The sequence below is a fragment of the Furipterus horrens genome, unplaced genomic scaffold (assembly GCF_987537825.1).
Source record: "Furipterus horrens unplaced genomic scaffold, mFurHor1.1.pri manual_scaffold_4, whole genome shotgun sequence".
Taxonomy (NCBI): Eukaryota; Metazoa; Chordata; class Mammalia; order Chiroptera; family Furipteridae; genus Furipterus; species Furipterus horrens.
Window position 1 is genome coordinate 118,731,720 of NW_028327174.1, and position 24,550 is coordinate 118,756,269.

Below are 24,550 nucleotides of genomic sequence, written 5' to 3' on the forward strand. Positions count from 1 at the left end.
ATCATACTCAATGGACAAAAACTGAAAGCATTCCCCCTGAGATCAGGAATAAGACAAGGATGTCCACTCTCTCCACTTCTGTTCAACATAGTGTTGGACGTTCTAACCACAGCAATCAGACAAGAAAGAGAAATAAAAGGCATTCAAATTGGAAAATAGGAAGTAAAACTGTCATTATTTGCAGATGACATGATAGTGTACATAGGAAACCCTATAGCCTCCTCTAATAGACTACTCAACATAATAAATAAATTTGGCAAAATAGCAGGGTACAAAATCAATATTCAGAAATTGAAAGCATTTCTGTACACCAACAATAAAATGTCAAAGATAGAAAGTAAAAAAAAAAACCCATTTACTATAACAAGAAAAATAAAGTAACTAGAAATAAACTTTTTTCTTTTTTGTTTTTTTGTAAATTTAATTATTTATTTTTTCTGATTTTTAAAAAATTTGTCTTTCATTGTTGTTGTTTTTTTACAGTTTTCCCATTTTTCCCCCTTTGCACTCTCCTGCCCCACCCACCTCCCCTGCTAATTCTTGCATAAAGCACCATCTCAGAAAGCAAGAGGCTGAGTTTACAACCTCCTTTGTGGCACCTTTATTTTTCTACCAGGTACATGAACAGTGTGAACATGGGTCAGAAAAATCAGCTGCACTGAAACACTCCAGCTAATTGTAAAACAGAAGGATGAGGACAGAGGGTGGAGGTGGCAATTCCAGACCAGCTTCTTAAAGGGCTTGTGGTCTAAGCCCGTGACCAGAGGGTGCTCTGGGAGGGACCATGCAGTGCAGACTCTGGTGAGGAGGGACGGGAAGGACAGTCACAACAGGGACTGCAACCCAGCATAAGTTTATTGGCTTATGGCGTCACGCTCCTGCTTGATGAAGTTGATCAGCCCATTGGTGGAAGAATCATGAGAAGTTACTGGGCTGTTGCCATCAAGCTCAGGCTCAATTTTCTTAGCCAGCTGCTTTCCCAGCTCCACTCCCCATTGGTCAAAGCTGTTGATGTCCCAGATGATGCCCTGAATGAAGATCTTGTGCTCATACATGGCAATCAGGGCTCCAAGAATGAATGGCGTGAGCTTGCTGAACACAATAGAGTTGGTTGGACGATTTCCTTCAAAGACCTTGTGTGGCAACAGCTTCTCCAAGTCCTCTGGACTCTTTCCTGCAGCCTGAAGCTCCTTCCGAGCCTCCTCTGTCGACTTCCCCTTCATCAGGGCCTAAGTCTGGGCCAAGAAGTTGGCCATGAGGATCTTGCGATGCAGACCCTTCCTTGTTGGGTGTTGAGTCTGGACCGGGATGAAGAAGTCACAAGGTATTATCTTGGTACCTTGGTGGATGAGCTGGTAGAAGGCGTGCTGCCCATTGGTCCCTGGCTCCCCCCACACAATGGGGCCCATCTGATGGTCCACACGGGTGCAGGACTTGGTGATGTACTTCCCATTGGACTCCATGTCACCCTGCTGGAAGTAGGCAGCAAAGCGGTGCAGGTACTGGTCATAGGGCAGCATGGCATGCGTCTCACACCCAAAGAAGTTGCTATACCAGATACCCAGCAAAGCCAGCAGGACGGGGGCGTTCTTCTCCAGGGGTGTCATGCGGAAGTGCTGGTCCATCCAATGAGCCCCTGAGAGCAGCTGCTCGAAGTTGTCAAATCCCACGTGCAGGGCAATGGAGAGTCCAATGGCTGACCACAGCGAGTAGCGTCCTCTTACCCAGTCCCAGAACTCGAACATGTTTTGAGGGTCAATTCCAAACTCCTTCACTTTGGTCGTGTTGGTAGACAGGGCAACAAAATGCTTCACAACAGCAGAAGGATCCTTGGCCGACCGGAGAAGCCAATCCTTTGCCATCTCTGCATTTGTGATGGTCTCCTGGGTGGTAAAAGTCTTGGAAGCGATGATGAACAGAGAGGACTCAGGGTTCAGGGTGGGTCCCATCAATGTTGGACACAAACCAGACCCGAGGGCCTCCTGAAGAGTATGGCTTAAGGGCTTCAGTCACCACGAGGGGTCCCAGGTCAGAGCCACCGATGCCTATGTTAATGAAGTCTGTGATTGGCTTGCCTGAGTACCCCTTCCAGTCACTGCTCCGGACACGCTGACAGAAAGACTTCATCTTTTCCAGGACCCTGTTGACCTCTGGCATCACATCGTTGCCATCCACCACAATGGGTGTGTTTGACCGGTTCCGTAAGGCCATGTGCAGCACTGCCCAGTTCTCAGTGAAGTTGATCTTCTCGCCAGTGAACATGTGCTCCCAGGCAGCCTCCACACCCCTGGACTTGGCCAGGTCCACCAGCATCTGCATTACACTTTCCATCACAAGGTTCTCGGAATAATCCACCAGAATACGCTCATGGTTGGTATTGAGTGTCAAGCTGAAGTGATTGAAGCGTTCCTTGTCCCCTTCGAAAAGTCGGAGCAAGTTGAGGTCAGAGCCGTGCTCACGGTATGATTCCTGCAGCTTCTGGAACTGCGGATTCTTGGTGAGCACGACCATGGCCAAGGGAGCTGGGTGCACAGGCTGGGACGTGAGCGGAGGCACAGGAAGGGCTGGTGAAGTAAAGTCCCTAGAAATAAACTTAACCAAAGAAATAAAGGACCTGTACTCAGAAAACTACATATCTTTGATGAAAGAAATTAAGGAAGATACAAATAAATGGAAGCAAATATCATGTTCCTGGATGGAAAGAATCAACATCATTAAAAAATCCATACTACCCAAAGCAAGTTACAGATTCAGCACAATCCCTATTAAAATACCAGTAACATATTTTACAGACCTAGAACAAATACTTCAAAATTTATGTGGAACCAAAAAAGACCCCAAATAGCCCCAGCAATCTTGAGGAAGAAGAACACAGTAGGAGGAATTACAATACCTGACATTAAACTATACTACAAAGCCACTGTGATATAGACAGCCTGGTACTGGCATGAGAACAGACATATAGATCAATGGAACAGAATAGAGAGCCAAGAAATAAACCCAGGTCTATATGGTCAACTAATATTTGACAAAGGGGGAAGGAACATCAGATGGAGTGAGAAGAGCCTCTTCAACAAATGGTGCTGGGAGAAGTGGACAGTTACGTGCAAAAAAATGAAACTAGACCACCAACTTACACCACTCACCAGAATAAACTCAAGATGGATCAAAGACTTAAATGTAAGATGTGACACCATAAATATCCTAGAGGAAAACATAGGCAAGGAAATTTCAGATATCCCACATAGCAATATTTTCACCAATACATCTCCTAAGGCAAGAGAAATAAAGGAAAAAATAAACAAACAAGACTACATCAAACTAAAGAGTTTCTGCTCAGCTGAAGACAACATCAGCAAGATGAAAAGGAAACCAAGCATATGGGAAAATATATTTCCCAATGATACCTCAGACAAGGGATTGACCTCCAAAATATATAAAGAACTTACACATCTCAACACCAAGACAAACAGCACAATTAAAAAATGCACAAAGGACCTGAACAGTTCTCCAAGGAGGATACACAGAGGGTCCATAGGCATCTGAAAGAATGCTCCACATCATTAGCCACCAGAAAGATGCAAATTAAAACCACAATGAAATATCACCTGACACTGAGTCAGAATGGCCATCATCAACAAATCAACAAACAACAAGTGCTGGCGAGGATGTGGAGAAACGGGAACCCCACTGCACTGTTGGTGTGAATGCAGACTGGTGCAGCCACTGTGGAAAACAGTTTGGAATTTCCTCAAAAAACTAATAATGGAACTGCCCTTGAACCAGCAATTCCACTGCTATGACTATTCCCGAAGAACCCTGAAACCCCAATTCAAAAGAACCTGTGCACCCCTATGTTAATAGCAGTGCTGTTTACAATAACCAAGTGCTGGAAACAGCTTAAGCGCCCATCTGTGGATGAGTGAATTAAAAAACTGTGGTACATTTACACAATGGAATACTATGCAGCAGAAAGAAAGAAGGAACTCCTATCATTTGCGACAACATGGATGGAACTAGAGAGAATTATGCTTAGCGAAATAAGCCAGGAAATGAAAAGAAAATATCATATGATATCACCTAATATGGGAGACTAATGAACAACACAAACAAATGAATGAAATTGAACTAGGGGCAGAAAAACAGTTATCAGGTGGGGAGAGAAGGGGTAAATAGGGGAAGGGTCTAGTAAAGGAACTAGTATAAATACCCCATGGACATGGACAACGGGGTACGGAATGACTGTGGGAGAAGGGGTGGGCTGGTGATGGTGGGGAATGTGGGAAAAAAGGGGGACAACTGTAATAGAAAAATAATAAAATTAAAATTTTAAAAAATGTAAGATAAACTAATTTTCTTAAAATAAAAATAAGGTCAGAATAGATTAATAAACAAAATCCAACTAACTACATGCTACAAAAAGAAATAACATTAAGAAAGAAATTCATTGGTCATTCACATGTCGTCGTCGTCGTCGGCAGCCGTCCGTCTCGAGAGACGATGGTGTAGCTTCTTAAGAGTCTATCTGCACCGCCGAGAATGGCTGTGCAGTCCGACTCAGGAGTGACATCGTATCTGTCTCCTCCCGTGTTGAATCGACATCTTGCGATGACGCTGAAGCTACAGAGCCTGGGCAGGGTGATATGGAGGGTCTGCTGTTGCCCATGCAGCAGACCCCCCCTCTCTTCGCAGCTGAAGGGTCCAAGGGAAAGACGGAGTCAATACAGCTTGGCTTCAGGTGCGCCGCAGGAGTTGCCGGTGTTGACTACAACGTCAAACCGCCTTAGGGACTCCGGCTCCGGATTTTCTGTCAGGGTTTACTCCCTTAGCCTTTCCCCTGAAGAGGTATGCCGCAAGGCAGCGGAGGTTTTTTGGAGTCAGAGTTTTCCTTCTCTGATGTACCCTGACTGGAAGATCGAACCAGCGACACTTAGCTCGCAGGCCGACGCTCAATCCACTGAGCTAAACCAGCCAGGGCTGGTCATTCACATGTATATTATTAAATAAGAAATAGCAATCTTTATAAAATGGATCAATCATTCTATTCTAGAATAGAATATTATTTAGGTAAATATATTGTTTTCAAAATTAACCTCAAAAGAATAGAAAACCTAATAAATCAACAACTATGGAAGAAATTGAAGAAGCTAACTAACAGCTACTCTGACTGCAAACATGGCTTATTCAGGTAGTTTTATGTAGAAAATCTTGAACATTTTCAAAGAAAAGAATAATTTCACTTTTTCTAAAATATAACAAAGGAAGAAAACTTCTAGATTCTTATTTTCAAGGCCAACAAAAACGTTGATACCTAAACTTAACTAATATGAAACAGAAATAGACCAGCTTTACATAAGAAAGCAACGTCAAAATCTTGGTAAAGTATTAGCAAATATAATTTAGTGGTATTTTACAATGGAAGTAAAATACACCGTAACCATGTTGAGTTCATTCCACAAATGAAAAAAATAGTTTAGTGTTAAGAAAACACCTTGGGTAACTTAGTATTTCAATCAATATTCGGTTACAAAAACCAGAATTCTCTCTCTCTAGCTGGTTCAGAGCAGAAATGGCTCCTTCCACCACAGGGTGTAAAGTGGCTCACAGACATGTAGGCAGAACTAGAGAAACGACACCAAAGCAAGCTTGGGGGAACAGCTCCCAAAGCAGCATCAGTGACTAAGCCAGCAGAGGCTGTTGACTCCTCTACCATCAGAAAGTCTTCTGCACCACGCTGGCTCAGCCAGGACAGGAACATCATGTCCACAGAGTGCCTCCATCAGAAATCCCTGCCAGCTGCAGTCACACTACCTTGCAGTCACCAGTCTCATGGGTGTCCTGAGTCCTTGCTGTCAATGCTCAGGATCCTGTGCACTGGAGCAGCTCTGCTCACCTTTCCCAGGAGGTCAGTGTCTCCATAGCTTCTTGGTCAGCAGACATGGCAGATGCAGCAGACACCCCACTGTAACCACACTCTTCCTTGCAAATCTCAAGCCAATCATCTGACGTTTAAACCTAATCAAATACAGAAGCCAGATGGAAAGGAGTCTTTAACAGGCATGCATTTGAGCTTCCTGTCTCTGTTGTCAGCAGGAGAGTGGTGTAGATGGAGGGGCATGTGGATGCAGAGTGCCAAGTCATCATCTTCACCCCAGTCACCCTTGGCTTTTCAACATTCTTACTTGCCGTTCCCACAGCAATCACCCTCCAAACAACAGCACCCATCTGCTTTTCCTGCTGACTGCAACTCTCCTGCATCAAAAGAAACACACCCACACTCTCCCCAGAACTGAATACCCAGGCCCCATCTGTCACCACATCTATCAATGAGTGATGTTCACTCCTCAACTAGTTCCATAAAAATCCAAGCTCGATAATTTGTAATAATCTAAGAGTTAAATTATAGTGTTAACCAGCAATAGTACACCCTCAATAAAACAAGGCAAAAACAAGAAGGGAACTGGTTAGCATACATACATATAAAATATTTATGGGAAACAGTCTCAACTCCAGCAATTGGTCAGGAGGTCAATTTTGACATGAGATGGCTAGAAAGATACATAGATAGAATAGGTAGATAATAGCTTATATATAGATCAGTTTATTATTTAGTAATTATGTACATGTTTAATAATGTAATGAGATCTGATTTACATACCAAGTAATTTATACATTACCTGAACAATTCAGTGGTTTTTAGCATTTGTAGACTTGTGCAAACATAATCATAATCACTTTGACAATGTTTTCATCACCCCAAGAGAACATTTTCATCACCTTGATATCCATCAGCATCCACCCCTCCCCATTTTGCCCCTAAATTCTTTCATCCCAGTCCTAGACAACCATTACTCTGTTTCTATCTCTTTAGACTCTCCTACCCCGGATATTTTGTGTAATTATCCAATATGAGGTCATTTTGAACTGACTTCTTTCACTTAGTATGAGGTGCATTAATTTTGTAACATGTGTCAGTAATTTATTAATTTTTATTGCTGAATAATATTCCGTCATATAGGTATACCATATTTTTCTTATCCATCATAAGTTGAGGGATATCTGGATCATTTCCACTTTTGGCTATTTTGAAAAATGCTTCTATGAACATAGGCATACACATTTTTGTGTGGACATATAACCTAGAAGTAAAATTGCTATGTGCTGATTCTATGTTTAACCTCTTGAGGAACTGCCAGACTGTTTTCCAAAATGGCTATACATTTGATGTTCTTACCAGCAGAGCATGAGGAATCCAGTTTCTCCACAACCTCACCAATATTTTTTATTATCAGTCTTTTTTATTATAGCTGGCCTTCTAGTGTAAATTAACATCTCATTGTGGTTTTCATTTGCACTTTCCTGTTGGACTGTGATGCTGAGCATCTTTTCATATTTATTTCATTAGAGAAATATTTAGTCTCATTTGTTAATTTGGTTGTTTAATGTTATTTAAAGAAATTATGATAAGCATGGAGAGCAATTGTATGTTAATGGAGTTTGTTCTATTAACCTTCTGTTTTCCATTTCCGGTTTTTTCTTTTGTTTCTGTGGATTTGAGTTACTAGTTGATGACATTTCTTTACTTCTATATAGCTTTGTGCTCTTATTGTCAAATATATTACATTTCTATTGGAGGCAAGTACACATCCGTTCACAGAAGACTGGGTGAATAAACTATGAATTGTACTGTGGGATACACTGTAGTGTCACTTTAAAAAACAGACAAATCTACACGTACTGATGTGGAATCGTGTCCAGGATATATTGTGATATAAAAAGAATTTTCGGAGTATAAAACAGTATGCACCATTGCTCCCATCTCTGAAAACATAACACAGACACATAAGGCCATGCAGAGAACACTTTCAGTCTTATGCACCAAACTATTCAGTGACCTCCTCTGACAGTGGCATATTTGTGTTTAACAAGCAACAAGGATACTTATGTGTGTTTCATGGATATCATTCTTATTTGGGTGTTTATTAGGTGCATGAAATCCTTTTCTATATCTTTTTAAACCTGGTAGACAGATATACACACAGCCATATCCTGAAAGGCAGACATTTTCAGTGGTGAGAGGGGAAACACATGGAGCTGAGCTCACACAGGGCCATTCAGAATTGTAGAAAACAGATTCCTCAGGTTTCCAGTCCTGACAAGAAATGACCCGTCTCCTGGAAAGACCTGGGTTTCTCATCCCAGGTCGATGATTCCAGCCAGAAGGATTGAGCAATAAGATCAATATCAATATCATAAGAAAAAGAGGCTCGAGGGCAGGAGACAGCCTGGAGCAGGTCCTTGCCTAGAGAAGGCATTTTTTTTTCTTAAAGAATGCCACATTGCTATGTAAAGTCCCAGAAGCCAGCTCCCAAAGTCACTCTCCCCACCTCCTAACACTTGTGCTCCTGTGTGAAGGCACTCAGGAAGAAACGACTAGTCCATTCATTAGAATCATTTACAGCCTTGTGAAAATGAGATATTACACTCTTGCAGGAAATATATTTTGCTGAACTCAGAAATTACAGGAAGATAGTAAAATGAGCAGATGGGGTCCAGTGTGACACATGAAGGGAGCCCCACCAGAGCACAGGTGCAAAGCAGCTGCTGCAGGGACAGATGGGCAGAAGTAGCACTGCATCACTGGCAGCCCGTCAGAGTCACCAGTCCAAATCTACACTGGCCACTCAATATCAATAACAACAAAGGATCCTCCTCTGCTGAATCACAAACCACATGGGCATTTGACTGGGGCTAAGCCATCGACCTTCACTGTGAAGAAAGTGAATCTGGTGTTTAAAAGGTCACCACCCTTCAATTGGCTGCCAGTCTTCATGAGGGACACAGTGGCAAGCCCCCTTGGGGTCCTGAGCCTGCATCCCCTCCTGCTTTCCCTCACAGAGCCTGAGCAGCTGTGGTCCCTTCTTCAGTCAGAAAACACACAGGCACCCAATTCTGCAAACTACATCGGGAGAGACCCTGACTCCCTGAAGAAATGTTATGCAACCTACAGGAAACTGCAAACCCCAGTTACGTACAGTCTTGTGTCAGGGGGATGCCTGTTCCCACTGCTAGTTTCCAGGAGGTGGATCTCTCGTGCTCAGACTGCAGTCCTCTGGGCTGCCCCTATAGGGGAAGGGTTGCGATTTAGTGTGAGAAGAAGAGCACCTGGGCACATGCACTCTCCCATCACAATCCATTTAGAACACAACTAAGGCACTGATGTGGTGAGAAGTTCCCTAAGATCCATCCTCTGGCTGCCAGTGGCTAGCCCCTTCCTGTTGACTTATTTAACTGTTTCTCACTGCTATGTATCCCTGAAGCCTAGAGCAGTGACAGGTTCCACAAATACTTATTCAATGAATGACTTACAATGTTTTGAATGTCAAAGCAACACCAAGGGTCCAACGCCATCAGACACAAAAAGAACTATATCGTAAGACATTCCTTTAACTGCACCTACCCCTGGTGCTGATCACAGGCGATATGCCCAAGGGGGACAGAGTCTCCAACAAAGGGTTGGTGTGTGTTGGGGGTGGGGGATATAAAGTGGATAGTTTCAGGAGAAGGACACATTTCTTCTTCCCAGAACAAAATATCTTGTGTAGCTTCTCCTACAGAGCTTAGCAAGGTTTTCAATTATTATATATAAATTAACATATGTACATAGTATTTTAAAATTAACAGACACTATGAAATATTACTAATAAAAATTAAAGAAAACCTAAATAAATGGGGATATATCCCAAGTTCTTTTTTAATTAATTAATTAATTAATTTGGGGAAGGGACCCCCACTCTGTAGCAATTCCCCTTCTCAGATATAAGTTCATTTATAATCTTATAAAGGAAAACGGGTGAAGGTCTAATGCTCCTCTAGCTGCTTTAAGCTGGCATGGCCATTGTTTTACCTACCCTTGGATCCAGAAATTCCTAATAAGAGTGGGGGTGTGGAGGGGAGGGTGGCCTTCCCACATGGGAAAGGATCTTTCAGATGCTAGGTCAGTTGGCTGTTCCCAGACAATGGCATGCTTGGTTTAACAGGCTGGCATCCTTGCTGTATCCTGGAGGCAACAGATTTGGCAACAGAGTTAAAAGGCATCATTCAATCCATAACCACTAAATGACAAAAGGCATAGATTAATTTTTCAATGTCCCACAGTAGGAAAAAAAAAAAAAAAGGCTTCTTTGGAGGAAGGTGTGCAAGGCAATCACACCTATCCAAAGTCTGTTTTGCCCACTATATTTAGTTTGGGCTGAGGGAAATATTTTAGGTTCCCCCCTCTCAGACTTCTGGGCTCTTTCTGTTCAAGCCATTAGGACAGAAAAGAGAAACCAGTTTTAAAGTGAAGCCCACAGACCACCCCATTCTTCACCAACCCAGCCACTTAGTTCAGCCAAACCGTTGAGTCTCAGCAGGCAGCAATGAGGACAGGATTAAGAGAGGCCTGTAAGTACAGACAATCACTCAGGTAATAAGATCATAGGCTTATGCCCTTTGAAAACAGAAAACACATGTTAATTTACGTAACATAACCCACAAACAAGTCTCTAAAACTGTAAGATTGACTTATTGGAAAGACATCCAGTTGCAAGGCATTTGACATTCTTCTTGCCTGTAAATTAAACATCTTTAATGATACCACAGACATAGTTTAACTTTCAAATGAAAACATATTTTAAATGAAAAGAAATTTTAAAGATGGTTAGCTGTACTACTTTATAGTATACGACTGAGCATTGTAATTTTCCTTGAATGGCAATTTTCCTCCCTAAAATTACCCTCCTTGTCATTAAAGGGAGTACATTAAGTCCATTTTTAATTTATCCTGTTCATTTGCATAAACACAACAAAAACAGTAAATGATCACTTATGATCTTTAGTACTGCTTTGCTTGAACTTATGCAAGAAACATTTAGGGTGACATTCAATCTGCCCTTCAGGGCACAGAAGCTGAGCCACATACCTGGCTCTCAGCCTTGCCTGTACACACCTGTCTTTTCCAAGGTCTTCATGTTTTCCATCGTGCCTTAAGGTCTGTTCTAGACATCTTTCAGGAAAACAACCTTCACTCCTTCCCTGGAAAGATTGCTGTGGACCGCACAACCAACCAAGGTACCAGGCCTTTTATCTCGTGGGCTTTTATTACCTTCAAAAGTCAATTCCAGTTCCTCGGGGCTTTTTGATAACAACCAGAGCCCAAGCATATCTCCTTTAGGCATGACATTCCAGTCAAAGTCTTGGTCAAAAAAAAACAAACTCTATTAACGAGTGGTCTTATTAGTTTTATGCAAAGAAACTTATGTCATTACTTAAGTCTTTAGAATGCCAAACTCTGGAGGGATCAGATAAGGAGAAAAATATACAGTGTGAAGGAAAATTCTTGTCCTTCTAATACTCAATGAACTTGCATTTCCATTCTTTCTATTTTCATTTTCTCCCCCACTAAAAATTTTTTGTTGTTTATTTTTTTATTACTGTTGTCCTACTTTTTCCCCCCGCTCCCTGCCCCCCCTTCTCCCACATTCAGTCCCCACCCAGTTATCTATTTCTGTGGGCCATTTATATATGTTCTTTGACTATACTCTTCCACTTCTTACCCTCTTCTTGACCTCCCCACTCCCCCCTTGTTACTGTTAGTTTATTTCTTGTTTACATACCTCTGGTTCAATTTTACTCGTTTGTGTTGTTCCTTAGTTTCCTGGAATAGGTGCTACGTTATGTCTTTTGATTGGAGCATTCAATCCTTTTACATTTAAGGTTATTACCGATAAGTACTTATTCACTGTCATTTTCCCCTGTGTACTTGTGTTCCTGTCCGTCTCTCTCTGTTTCTTCATCTTAAAGCAGACTCTTTAGGATCTCTTGCAGTGCTGGTTTGGTGGAGATGTATTATTTTGGCCTTCTTTTGTCTTGGAAACTTCTTATTTCACCTTCCATTTTGAATGAGAGCCTTGCTGGGTAGAGTATTCTTGGTTGTAGGCCTTTGTTTTTCATTGCTTGGAATATTTTTTGCCATTCCCTTCTGGCTTGTAGTGTTTCTGCTGAGAAATCTGATGATAGCCTTATTGGAGCTCCCTTGTATGTTATTAGTTGTTTTTCTCTTGCTGCTTTTAGGATTCTCTCTTTGTCTTTGAATGTTGCCATTTTAATTATGATGTGTCCTGAAGTGGGCCTGTTGGGTTTCCTCTTCATTGGGAACCTCTGTCCTTCCTGGACTTGTGTGACTCTTTCTCTCCTCATGTTAGGAAACTTTTCTGTCATTAGTTTTTCAAAGAAGTTTTCTATCCCTTGCTCTCTTTCTTATCCTTCTGGAATTCCTATGATACAGATATGATTACGTTTCATGTTGTCCTGCAGCTGTCTTAGAACCTCTTCATTCTTGTTCAGTCTTTTTTCACTTTGTTTCACTGTCTGGGAGTTTTTGTCTATGTTGTCCTCCAGCTCACTGATCTGATCTTCTGCTTCCTCTAGCCTGCTTTTAATTCTTTCTACTGTGTTCTTCAATTCATAGATTGTATTCTTCATTTCCTCCTGGCTCTTACTGATAGCATCTATGTCCTGTGTAATGCTGGTGTAATTCTCAGTAAGTTCCTTGCAGCTTTTCGGGAGTTCCTTGTAGTTTCCCTGGAGTTCTTTGTAGTTTCTGCTGAGCTCATTGGGCTTCTCCATAATCTATGTTTTGAGTTCCATCTCTGATAGTTTGCTCCCCTCTATTTCATTTAGCACTCTTTCTGGGGATTCTACCTTTCCTTTCAATGGGAGGTTGTTTCCCTGTCTCCCCATTTTTGTGACTCCTATTGTTTGTTGGTGCTTCTTAGATTGATCTGCACTTCCTGAATCTGCCCCTGGTGGTGTCAGATTGTGTACCAGTCTGGGCCTAGGCAGCCTGTTGGAGACTTCCAGGAATCTACTGCCTTCGTCTGTCTCCTTTAGTTGTTAATCTTCCATATAAAATTTTAAAGTATTAGTTCTAGGTCTGTGAAATACATCATTGGTATTTTAATAGAGATTTCGTTGAATATATAAATTGCTATGGGTAGTGTGGACTTTTAAATGATGTTGATTCTTTCCATCCATGAACATGGTATACACTTCTATTTATTTTTATCTTCCTTAATTTATTCTTTACTGTTATGTAGTTTTCTGAGTACAGGTCTTTTACCTCCATGGTTAAGTTTATTCCTAAGTACTTTATTTTTGTTGTGCTATAGCAAATCGGATTTTTTTTCTAGTTTCTATCTCTGATATTTCACTGTTGGCACACAGAAATGCCTTCAATTTCTGAATAGTGACTCTGTACTCTGCTATTTGGCCAAATTCACTCATTAGGTTGACTAGTTTTTTTCATGGAGTCTATAGGGTTTTCTCTATACACTATCATGTCATCTGCAAATAATGACAGTTTTATTTCCTCTTTTCCAATTTGGATGCCTTTTATTTCTCTTTCTTGTCTGATTGCTGTGGCTAGAACTTCCAACACTATGTTGAATAGAAGTGGAGAGAGTGCACATCCTTGTCTTGTTCCTGATCTCATGTGGAATGCTTTCAGTTTTTGTCCATTGAGTATGATGTTGGCTTCAGGTTTTTCGTAAATGGCCTTTATTATGTTGAGGTATGCTCCCTCTATTATCATTTTGCTCAGTGTTTTCATCATAAATGGGTGTTGTACTTTATCAAATGCTTTTTCAGCAGCTATGGATATGATCATGTTATTTTTGTATTCCATTTTGTTTATGTGGTGTGTTACATTTATTGATTTGCAAATATTAAATCATCTTTGCATCCCTGGGATGAATCCCACTTGATCATGGTGTATAATCTATCTAATGTGTTGCTGGATCCGGTTCACCAATATTTTGTTGAGGATTTTAGCATCTGTGTTCATCAGTGATATTGGCCTGTGGTTTTCTTTCTTTGCTGTGTCTTGACCTGGTTTCTGAATGCCAGAAGTTTTTTTATTACTGCCTCAATTTCACTAGTTGTTATTGGTCTGTTCAGGCTTTCTGCTTCTTCTTGATTCAGTTTTGGAAGATATATGTTTCCAGGAATTTTTCCATTTCCTCTAGGTTGCCAAATTTCTTGCCATACAGTTGTTCATAATAATTTCTTACAATCCCTTGTATTTCTGTGGTATCGGTTGTGATTTCTCCTCTTTCATTTCTAATTTTATTTATTTGGTCCTCTCTCTTCTTTTCTTGAAGAGCATGGCTAAAGGCTTGTCCACATTGTTGATTTTTTCAAAGAACCATATCCTGGTTTTATTGATCTTTTAAATTATTTGTTTATTCTGTATGTCATTTAATTCTGTGCTGATCTTGATTATTTTTTTCCTTCTACTCGCTCTGGGCTTTGTTTGTTGCTGTTCCTCTAGTTCTTGTACAATAGGGATAGATTCTTTTTTAGAGATTCTTGTATCCTTTTTAGGTAGGCCTGTACTGCTATGAACTTTCCTCTCAGGACTGCTTCCTCTGTATTCCATAGGTTTGGGGTTGTTGTGTGTTCATTATTATTTTTTTCCATAAACTTTGATTTCTTGATGTCATTGTCAACCCATTCATTATTAAATAGCATGTTATTCATTCTCCTTGAGTTTGAATTCTGAGTGTTTTCCTTGAGGTTAATTTCCAGTTTCAAGGCATTGTGATCTGAGAGGATGCTTGATATAATTTCAATTATATTGAACTAGTTGAGACTTGTTTGGTGCCCTACTGTGTGGTCTGTTTTTGAAAGTGTTCAATATGCACTTGAAAAGAATGTATATTTTGCTTTTTTGAGGTGAAAAGTTCTATATATATCAATTAAGTCCATTTATTCTAGAGTGTTGTTCAATGCTTCAATATCCTTGGTTTTTCTCTGCTAGAAAGATCTGTCCATTGTTGACAATAGAGTGTTAAAGTCCCCTACTATGAGTGTGTTGCTGTTAATATCCTTCCTGAAGTTTTTCAAAATTTTCCTTACATATCAGGGTGCTCCTATATTGGCTGCATATATGTTTACAAGGGTTATATCTTCTTGATAAATTGTTCCCTTAGGTATTATGAAATGCCCTTCTTTGTCTCTTTTTATGGCCTTTTCTGTGAAATCTGTTTTGTGTGATATAAGTATTGCGACCCCAGCTTCTTTTTCACATCCATTTGCTTGAAATATTTTTTTCCATCCCTTCACTTTCAGTCTGTGTACATCTTTTGTTCTGAGATAGGTCTCTTGTAGACAGCATATATGTGGGTCATGCTTTCTAACCCATTCAGCTACCCTATGTCTTTTGATTGCTGCTTTTAATTCATTTACATTTAAGGTTATTATTGATAGGCACTTATTCATTGTCACTTTCTGACTTTGTACTTGTGTTCCTCTCTGTTTCTTTCTGTTTCTTTATCTTCTTAAAGCAGACCCTTTAGCATCTCTTGCAATGGTGGTTTGGTGGAGATGTATTCTTTTAGCCTTCTTTTGTCTTGGAAACTCCTTATTTCACCTTGCATTTTGAATGAGAGCCTTGCTGGGTAGAGTATTCTTGGTTGTACGCCTTTGTTTTTCATTGCTTGGAATATTTTTTGCCATTCCCTTCTGGATTCTAGTGTTTCTGCTGAGAAATCTGATGATAGCCTTATTGGAGCTCCCTTGTACATTATTAGCTGTTTCTCTCTTGCTGTTTTTAGGATTCTCTCTTTGTCTTGGAATGTTGCCATTTTAATTATGATGTGTCTTAAAGTGTGCCTGTTGGGGTTCATTTCATGGAGACCCTCTGTGCATCCTGGACTTGTGTGACTTTTTCTCTCATCATGTTAGGGAACTTTTCTGTCATTACTTTTTCAAACAGGTTTTCTATCCCTTGCTCCTCTTCTTCTCCTTCTGATATTCCTACAATATTGATGTTATTATGTTTCATGTTGTCCTGAAGCTCTCTTAAAACCTCTTCATTCTTTTTCTGTTGTTTTTTTTTTCCATTTGTTGCATTGAGAATTTTTTTCTATGTTGTCCTCTAGCTGCTGATCTGATTTTCTGCTTCCTCTAGCCTGCTTTTCATTCCTTCTACTGTGTTCTTCAATTAATAAATTGTATCCTTCATTTCCTCCTGTCTCTTCTTGATAACTTCTATCTCCTTTTCCATGCTGGTGTAATTTTTAGTAACTTCCTTGTAGTTTCCCTGGAGTTCTTCATTATTTTCTTTGAGCTTGTTGATCTCATTGAGCTTCCCTATAATCCATGTTTTGAATTCCATGTCTGATAGTTTGCTTTCTTCTGTTTCATTTAGCACTCTTTCTGAGGGTTCCTCCTTTCCTTTCGATGGGTTTTTTTTCTCTGTCTCCCCATTTTTGTGACTCTTATTTTTCGTTGCTGCTTTTTAGATTAATTTGCACTTCCTGGATCAGCCCCTGGTGGTGTCAGATTGTGTACCAGTCTGGGCCTAGGCAGGCTGTTGGAGGCTACCAGGGATGTACCGCCTTTGTCTGTCTCCTTTAGTTGTTAATCTATTTAATCTGTAATCAGCCATTAGGCTTAAGCACTGAGGGCACGGGGGCAGATTAATTGCTGCAGGCAGGGCTTTTGTGTCCCCTCAGGATGATACCACTTGGAAGGGAATGGTCTGCCTGCACTATGGAGAATGAGTCAGCACTGGGACCTGGTCGGCTGCTCCCACAGTTCTCTCCTCAAAGCCACCACCCCAAGTTCTCCCCAAATGTCTCTAGTCCTCTCTGCCCTCCCTCTGTCTGATCCCAGGGTAAATGGATGCCAAAATATTTTTATACGTGATCTGTTTAAGAGCTCTTTGCTCCAGCTATTTCTTTCAGGCCAGCAAAAAGCCCTGTGGCTTTTCACTTTTCACAGCTCGATGGTATTTTACTTCCCACTCTGTTGCTGTAGGCTGGGATGCTCAGGTAGGGGTTTAGACCCTGCCCTTCTCAGGGGGAATCCCCGGCTTCTGAGCTGTTTCTCATTTCCTTCAGCTGCCACCCATGGGAGCCCAGCCAGCCCATCCACGTCTCCGTTCCTACTTGTCACAATCTAATGAAGTGGCCTTTTCTGTCTCTCCGTGGTTATAAGACTTCTCTCCAGCTAGTGGTCAGTTGGTTATTCCAGATAATTTCTCCACAGTTAAGTTATAATTCCAGATTGGTCCTGGGAGGAAGTTAGTGAAGCTTCCACTAACTCCTCCGCCATCTTGGATCTCTATATATCAGGTTCTTGAGACAGAATATTCAACATCGTTACTATGACAATTCTTCCCAAACTGAAGTGTGCATTCAATGCAAGAGATTCTATCATCTGCTATCATTAGCTGTGATTTATTTTTGTAATTCAAACCCAAATTTCTAATGGTGTGCATGCAGTTGAGAAGGGCATAGTCCACGCTGGCCTCAGCACAAGTTCTGCGTTGCTCCCACTGTCAGCCCCAGGGCTGAGGTCAGCCTCTGGGTTCTTCATTCTGGGAAGTCGTCAGCATCTATGAAGCCATCCCTACTCCTGCTTCCACAGACAGTAAGGTCTTTATTTCTCTGCAAGTCCTCTCTGATGACCCCCTTCAACATTCCTAGTAACTGCTTCACCAAGACCACAGCTGCCAGACTGAATTCCCCCAAGCTTACCCTGGCACATCTCCCCCACCTGCGAAGGGCCCGCATCACACTGGAGCCCTTCACCCAACTTTTGGAGACCTCCGCTGTGTGCCTCCATCAAGTAGAGCACTAAGCATGGCCCCAATGCCATTCTGAGAGTGGTTTCTTCCCATACCCCTGACACAAGCCTGGTCCTCCAGAGGACTGGCTCCACTACTGCCCAATCTCTGCCCACAGCACACTTCCACCTAAACTCTGGCTTTGTGCAAACTGCTCCTTCTGTATGTTTTCTTCGTCACTGCCCAAGCCCCCTCATCTAAACCCTCTTTGGCCAAGGCCTGGCTTTGATATCAGCCTATCGGTTTTCCCTCTTCTGGAATCCTGACAGTTTCCCCTTATAGCACATGACTTGAAGCCAGACAATACATACCATCACTTTGACATAACATTTTGCTTATGATTCACCACTAGGAGAGGGAGGTATTTTTATTACCCTGTTTTACAGAAAAGAAAACAGAGTCAGAGTGGTTCAGTGAATCACCCAAGCAGCAACTTCAGAAGCAGAGGGTTAAGGACCAGAACTTCTGTCTCTGAGCTTACAAGCCCAGCCCTTTACAATACACCAGTGTTTATACCTTTAATTCCCTAAAGACAAGGTGAGAATTACAGATGTATTATGGATGCAGTCTGCTTTTGATCACACTGCCCTTGTTCCTGACTGTGGTGAAATAGAAGGTCATCAGCACTTCAAGATCTCTAGTAAACAGTGACACTGACTTACATCATCCTGGCCATGGCTCTCTTAAGCAGACTCTATGTGCATAGTGTGAATGAGAAACTAAGGAACTTCATGTATGCATTCATATTCCCAAAATATAAGCCCTCAGACTGTACCTGGCATGATGTGGGGTGCTGGATAAACACTGGCAAGAAGAGGCACAGCATTGCTGCCCCATAAGCGTAGGAACTTCTAGGTGAAAATCAATGAAGTCAACACACAAAATAAATACAAATGGTGATTAGTCCAGTGGCATCAGTGGACACAGAAGAACATGTGTAAGGACTGGCCCTGGGAAGGCAATAGCCTCTGGAGTGATTGTTTCATCCGCTTGGACATTAAGGGCTGCCAGCCTTTCAGGAACTGGCCTTTTCTCCTCACATGAAAACAGCAACTTCTTGTAAACTATTGAGTGGGACTCAGCTGGCAGCAGGAACCATCAACCACATGAAATGGAAGCTTTGTTGGTGATTAGAGGAAGCACCCAGAAGGGCATAACCAAGGCCAAATCCTGCTTTTAGGAGATGAAAGTGTTTTATCTCAGTCCACGGGAGTGAACTCAGTTCCCCACTCGAAGATGGAAGGGCACTCGGGGGATGGGCCTCCACTGTGAGTGCTGGTGGCAAAGCCACAGGTCCAGGTCTTCCACTCTGAGCCTGATGCAGGTGGAGCAGACCTTGGACTCCCTGCTGACTGCTGCAATGTGTGACCACTGAAAGCCGGTGCCTGTCCCATCCTAATACCTGAGCACAAGGCAGCTTTGCCTCTTTATCTTAAGTCCAAGCTGGGAGAAGTCACCAGGGCCATGAGCCTCAGAGATAAAGAACACTGAATGCCTTAGCCATGTGTCCTGAGTCCCTGCAATATCTGCGGAAGCGGAGGCATGGGGGCTAGAACAGATGGGCTTTGAGAGAAAAGATGCCCAACTCTGAGCACCCCCCCTCCAAGGGGCTACCATCCTCATTGGTGTCTCAGCCCTCACCTTCAGCAAATGTGGATTTTGCTTCCTTCTCTGCTGTCCTGAGGGTTTGTGTCTACTTTCCCATTTGGTATTTTAGTCACAGAACATCAAGGCAGGAAGGAGGTAGAGACTGTCAGGCCTATCCCAGGGCTCTCCTGCCTGGAGACTTAAAATGACCCCACCTCTGCCCCCTTCAGCACCCTATATACCTCCTCCACCCTATCTTCTTCATCCTTATTCCACCCTATCACCTGCCCCACCTCCCTCTTTTCATCCACTGTCCTTATACTTTTCCTCTCCCCAACTCCATCTCCCCACCCTCATCCACCTCCCTATTTCTCCTCCCTCATCTTATCTCCCACTCCCTCTCCACCTCTCACCACCACTTCAGCCCTCCCTGACTTCCATTCATCGCCTCTTCCCCATCTACCTTCCACACCCCGCATCTTCTCCACCCCCATCTCCTTCACCCCATCCATACCACTAGGTCCCCCACCAGCCATAAGGCACAACTGCTAGAGAATAAAGGTCACTATGTGCCCATATCTCAGAGACTTGTCTCCAGGGGCTAGGATTCATGTGCCCTCTGCAGTCAAGGACTCTGATGAGAGGGACACCTCACCTCTGTGGTGGCCACCACTAGCTTCCCTCAGAAGCAAGGCTGCTTTTCCCTGGTGCCATCCCCCAAAGCCTGGAACTGGCCCTCACACCCCAAGCCAACCTGGAAACCCCTTCTGGTTATGGTTCTACTCCTGCCCAACTTCTTGCCACCTTGCCAGAGTGAGGTCATGTGCCTGAAGAGCCCTCCTTCCCTAGAGGCCTAGCCCACAACTTGCCTCTGACTTTGCCCTGCATCTCTGGGACGCCCCTCTCAAGGCAAATCCGAGGCTCCACCCTGGTTGACAATAGGTACCTGAGATTTTTCAAGTTGCAGTTCCCATATGAGAAGCACACCTTCTCATTTCTCACCATGCAGTCCCAAAGAAAGATAGCCAGGGCCAGGCTGGGTGGCTGTGTGCTCAAGGCCGCATACGTGGAAGGCATGGAGTGCCCTACTCCAGCTTCTTAGTTCATACATCTTCTGTTACTCCCCAACAAAGCAACAGACCTCCATGAGGAATTAAAACCTGTGTCTCCAATTCTGGAGAACAGGGAGCCCCACACCTGGCTGGAGATGTAAAGTGGCTGACTAGATGGACTCCTCTTCTCTCAGATCACCCCAATGGCACCACATTTGGGATGTGTCTTGCAGATGCCTGCCATTCTATCCTAATGCATGACCACTGATCTGAGCTATTTATTAAAAAAAAAAAAAAAAACTACAACAAAATGAAGACAGGCTTCCCACACACTTCATAGTTGGTAATTCTATCCACAATGCATATGCCAGGCATCGTTCCCCAGCAGCTGGATGGGGAAGAAAGCTTAGTCTCTTTGAACTTGCATAATATCTGTGCCAATGACTATATAAAGGTACAGCTGGGAAACATGTCATCAAAACATTCAGTTCTAGGTAACAGGGTGTCAGATGCCTTGCACACTAGCTCACATTTCCAGGACACACTCCAAGGAAACCCTGGCATGCTGATGCCACGTGCTGCACCAAGAACAGGCAGTGGTAGAAAGTTGAAGCATTTTTATCTTTATCCTGAGGGGGGAACGACTGCCTGGGAATGTGGTGATGAGGAAAATGAGCCAAGAAATACACAGGGCCTAGAAAGTCACTGGGAAAATGGGGGTTTCTGTTGCTCTTTTTATTTCTTTGAATTACTGCCATATTGGTATTCCCACAAAGATTCCCCCTCCTTTTCACTTTTTCTTTATTATTTCTAGAGGGCAACTGACTTAAGCAATTTTAACAAGTCACTGTGGAGCTAAAGCAAGCAGAAAGAAGCCATGCCCAGAAAAAAAACTCTGCAGGTCCCAGTCATGAGCACACAATTTCTGCTCCCAGAGTTCCCACCCTGCACTTGTCTTTTATTCATCAGCTTTTAGAAGCAGAGGAATAGGTGTCACACTTTGATCTGTGGCTAATCAGCACCCACTACTTTAGAAAATATGACTGACTTACTGTAACAAATGACCCAACACACACAGGGAGCATCAGGGCTGCTGGTTTGGGCCCCACGGTGTCTGAAGCCACCACTGGGGATTTGATGTGGGGCAGCCTCACCTGAAGGTAGTTTCCTCATACATCCAGTGGTCCAGGCAGGTTGTCAGCCACAGGTCCATCTGGGCTTTCAGCTGGTACACCTACATGTGGCCTCTGCACATGGCCTCAGTCTCCTTCTAAGACGGTGGTTGGATTTCTAAAGTAAGTGTCTGAGAACATGAGAACCAAGAGGCCAAGGGTGAGATTCTCATGAACTTTCTGATCAGGTCTTCAGCACCACTGCCACCACGCTCAATTTGGAGGTAGTTACAAAGGCCACTCACATCTAGAGAGAGGGAACACAGTGCCTCTTCAGTGGTGGAGCACAGTGTCCTATTAAAGAAGAGTGTGGAGGACAGGAGGTAGATAAGTGTGAGCATCTCTGGAAGCTGAAATTACCATAGTCATGGACAAGTGGGCAGCTAATTAGGATTCCATCCCCTGCATCAACACCACATGTCCCCAGTGCCTGTGAACCCTTCTCAGTTTCCCCAAAGTCCAGTTAGGGATCTCAGCTCTAACTCATTTTATATATGCTTTATCCAATTAACAGCAATTTTCCTGGGCTCTCCCAGAGTCCCTTTTGTCCTTTCTCTAAGATTCACATAGAGAACAAAATTTTTTAAAAGGAAGAAAAATAACCAAGCCTTCCAGGTGGCCTGTCTGAATCAATACTGACAATCTCTCAGCCAATGACTACTGACTACAAATTGGCATTCCCACGAGTGCTTGGCAGGAGTCTTCATGAGTGAATGCCAGCCTGTGGCTTCCCCACACTCAGGTTTACTCAGATAAGGTGGTCATCAAGAATTGGTCCCTGCCAAAGAGGCCACTGGTGGCAGACCAGAGCCACCTGTGCTGCAGGGCAAGAGCTGGCTCTGGACTAAGTTGTTCTGTCCAGCCACCAACCCATCAGCCAGAGGATCAGAGAGTTACTCACCCACCAGCATGAATCAGAAGGATGGACTGGTGTGATGGTAGGCTCAAGGCTCACTTCCTATGATACTCGGAGTGTACTGGGGACAGCACAGCTGATCCTGAAAGAGCCCTGCTCCAGATGACAAAATTTTGGTTGGCTGTGTTTGGCCACAATTCTAAATTCATTCTGACCATTACACCACATCCCCCAGCCCCACTACAAGGTCAGAGACCTGGGCTTCAAGTTTGCTGGCTCCCATCTAGCACAATGCAGACTGCATGCAGCACTTGGTCATGCCATCACAGAGGCATGCCTCTGTGTACACAGACATGTGTATTATTTGACTCACCCATTCTATAGAAGCAAGGCTCTAAGACCCAATGCCAAGAGCCAATGCCAGGGAAAATGTGTTACTTTTTCTGGCAGATTCTTGTTTTCCTTGAAGAAGTCAGTACAAGGCTGCTGCCTGGAAGAACTACATTATGCCTGCAGCTTATCAGTTCTAAGAAAGCCCACCAAGTACACACTCTGTTACAGGGGGACAGCTTTAAACTCCAGCTGCCACAGCTGAGGGAACACCTAACAGTGGGAAACAATCAACAGAAAGAGAAGGGAGGTCATGCAGCCAAGGATATTCGTGAGTGTTTCCAAGGAGGCATTAGCAGAAAAAACACTTCAGTCTAATTGTTTCCCTTCCTGAATTCTCAACTTCTGCAGGATGCTGACTAGAAACAGAAATAGAGAAGACAAGAATGTGGGAGGCTAAGATGAGGCTGAAACACTTCCTTTTTTAAAGGGACTTTGTACAGGGACTCAGAGGGAAAAGAGCTCCCTGTGATTCCTCTGTCAGGAAATGACCAACCAGCTTAGTAACAGAGAAAAGTCATCCAGGGACCGATGCAGAAGACTAGCAAGATCCGGCCCACTGGCTTCAGGTTTACTGAGCTCCTGGAGGTGGGGCATGCAGAGTTTCAGCAGAACACGCTAATGGTCAGTAAGCTGCTCAATGCCATGTCTAGTTTCAGTACCAGGTGGAATTTATTTCTTCTCTCTGGACAAACTGCATTGTTGGTGGTGTCTTCGCAGAACCATACCACCATGTGTACAAGTTGCTAGATGTTTTGGGGTCTGCAAAAGCAACAAGGGCTGCCCTTCACTTCTGACAGGAGTGGTCCCAGAGAGGGAAAAAGTATGGACATAACCTGTGACAAATGTTCCAGCTCAGTGGAGGGAGCATGAAGTGTGGAAGGAGCTCTGGAGAGAAGATAACAATCTCCAAAACTGGGTCCACATCTGTGCTTTGATCTGATCTTGAAACAGTGGCTTATTGACAACTATGGATAGTATCAACACTGTGTTTTCTATGAATGTAAACACTTATTGTCTCTATCAATTTGACCTAGAGACTTACTGACCCTGTAAAAGGCATTTGAAGTGACAGTTTTGTTTTGTTTTTTTACCATGGCTGCTTGATCCCAAGAAACCCCGATATGAGCATGTGTCCCTTAACTCGGGCTTCCTGTGAAATCTGATTTGATGGCCAGCACCAAGTCAGGCTTACGACATCACCACATCCTCCAGCATGCCAGAACATGACCAAGTTTTCTGTGTGCAGTTTCTGCTGGAGTCTCCTCACCTAGACATGACTGATTAAATCCTTGGCCATGATACTGAACTCAGAGTTCATCCACCTCCTCTTGCAGAGGTCAGGCTGTTATCACAGGGCTCAATGCCCAAACCTCTAATTCCATTACTGGTCTTTCAGGTGCGACCAGCCCACCCCTCCCCCAGCCCCTCACCAAGTCCTCTTCTTCATGTAAACTCAGATGTGGTCCCAGGGCCCACTTCAGGAAAAGACACCTGTCACTGGGGAAATTCCAAGGATATGAAGTGTACTTCCCAGGACTTAGGGACAAAGATCAGCCAAATCTTTGTTATACAAAGTTCAAGTCTCCAGTTCAGTGGCTCTGATGTCAAACTCTTCTCCCTTGCCCTCCACCTGCCCAAGGCCACTAAGAAGAAAAACCCCAACCTGGACTTCTCTGGCTTCGTTGGTTCCACCCACAATTGAAGCAGCTCCAGCAATCCTAACAGTTGCCTCTAATGTCACCCATGTCCTCCGGTCCCTTACTCTCCACTCTTATAGCCACCCCCTGAACTTGTCTATCAATCCCTGAGTCAGGCT

General features: G+C 43.1%; 1 pseudogene; it reads right to left on the reverse strand.

Annotated features, from left to right (window-relative positions):
- Positions 1-573: 573 nt before the first annotated feature.
- LOC150012728 (glucose-6-phosphate isomerase pseudogene) lies at positions 574-2,526 on the reverse strand (annotated as a pseudogene).
- Positions 2,527-24,550: the final 22,024 nt, after the last annotated feature.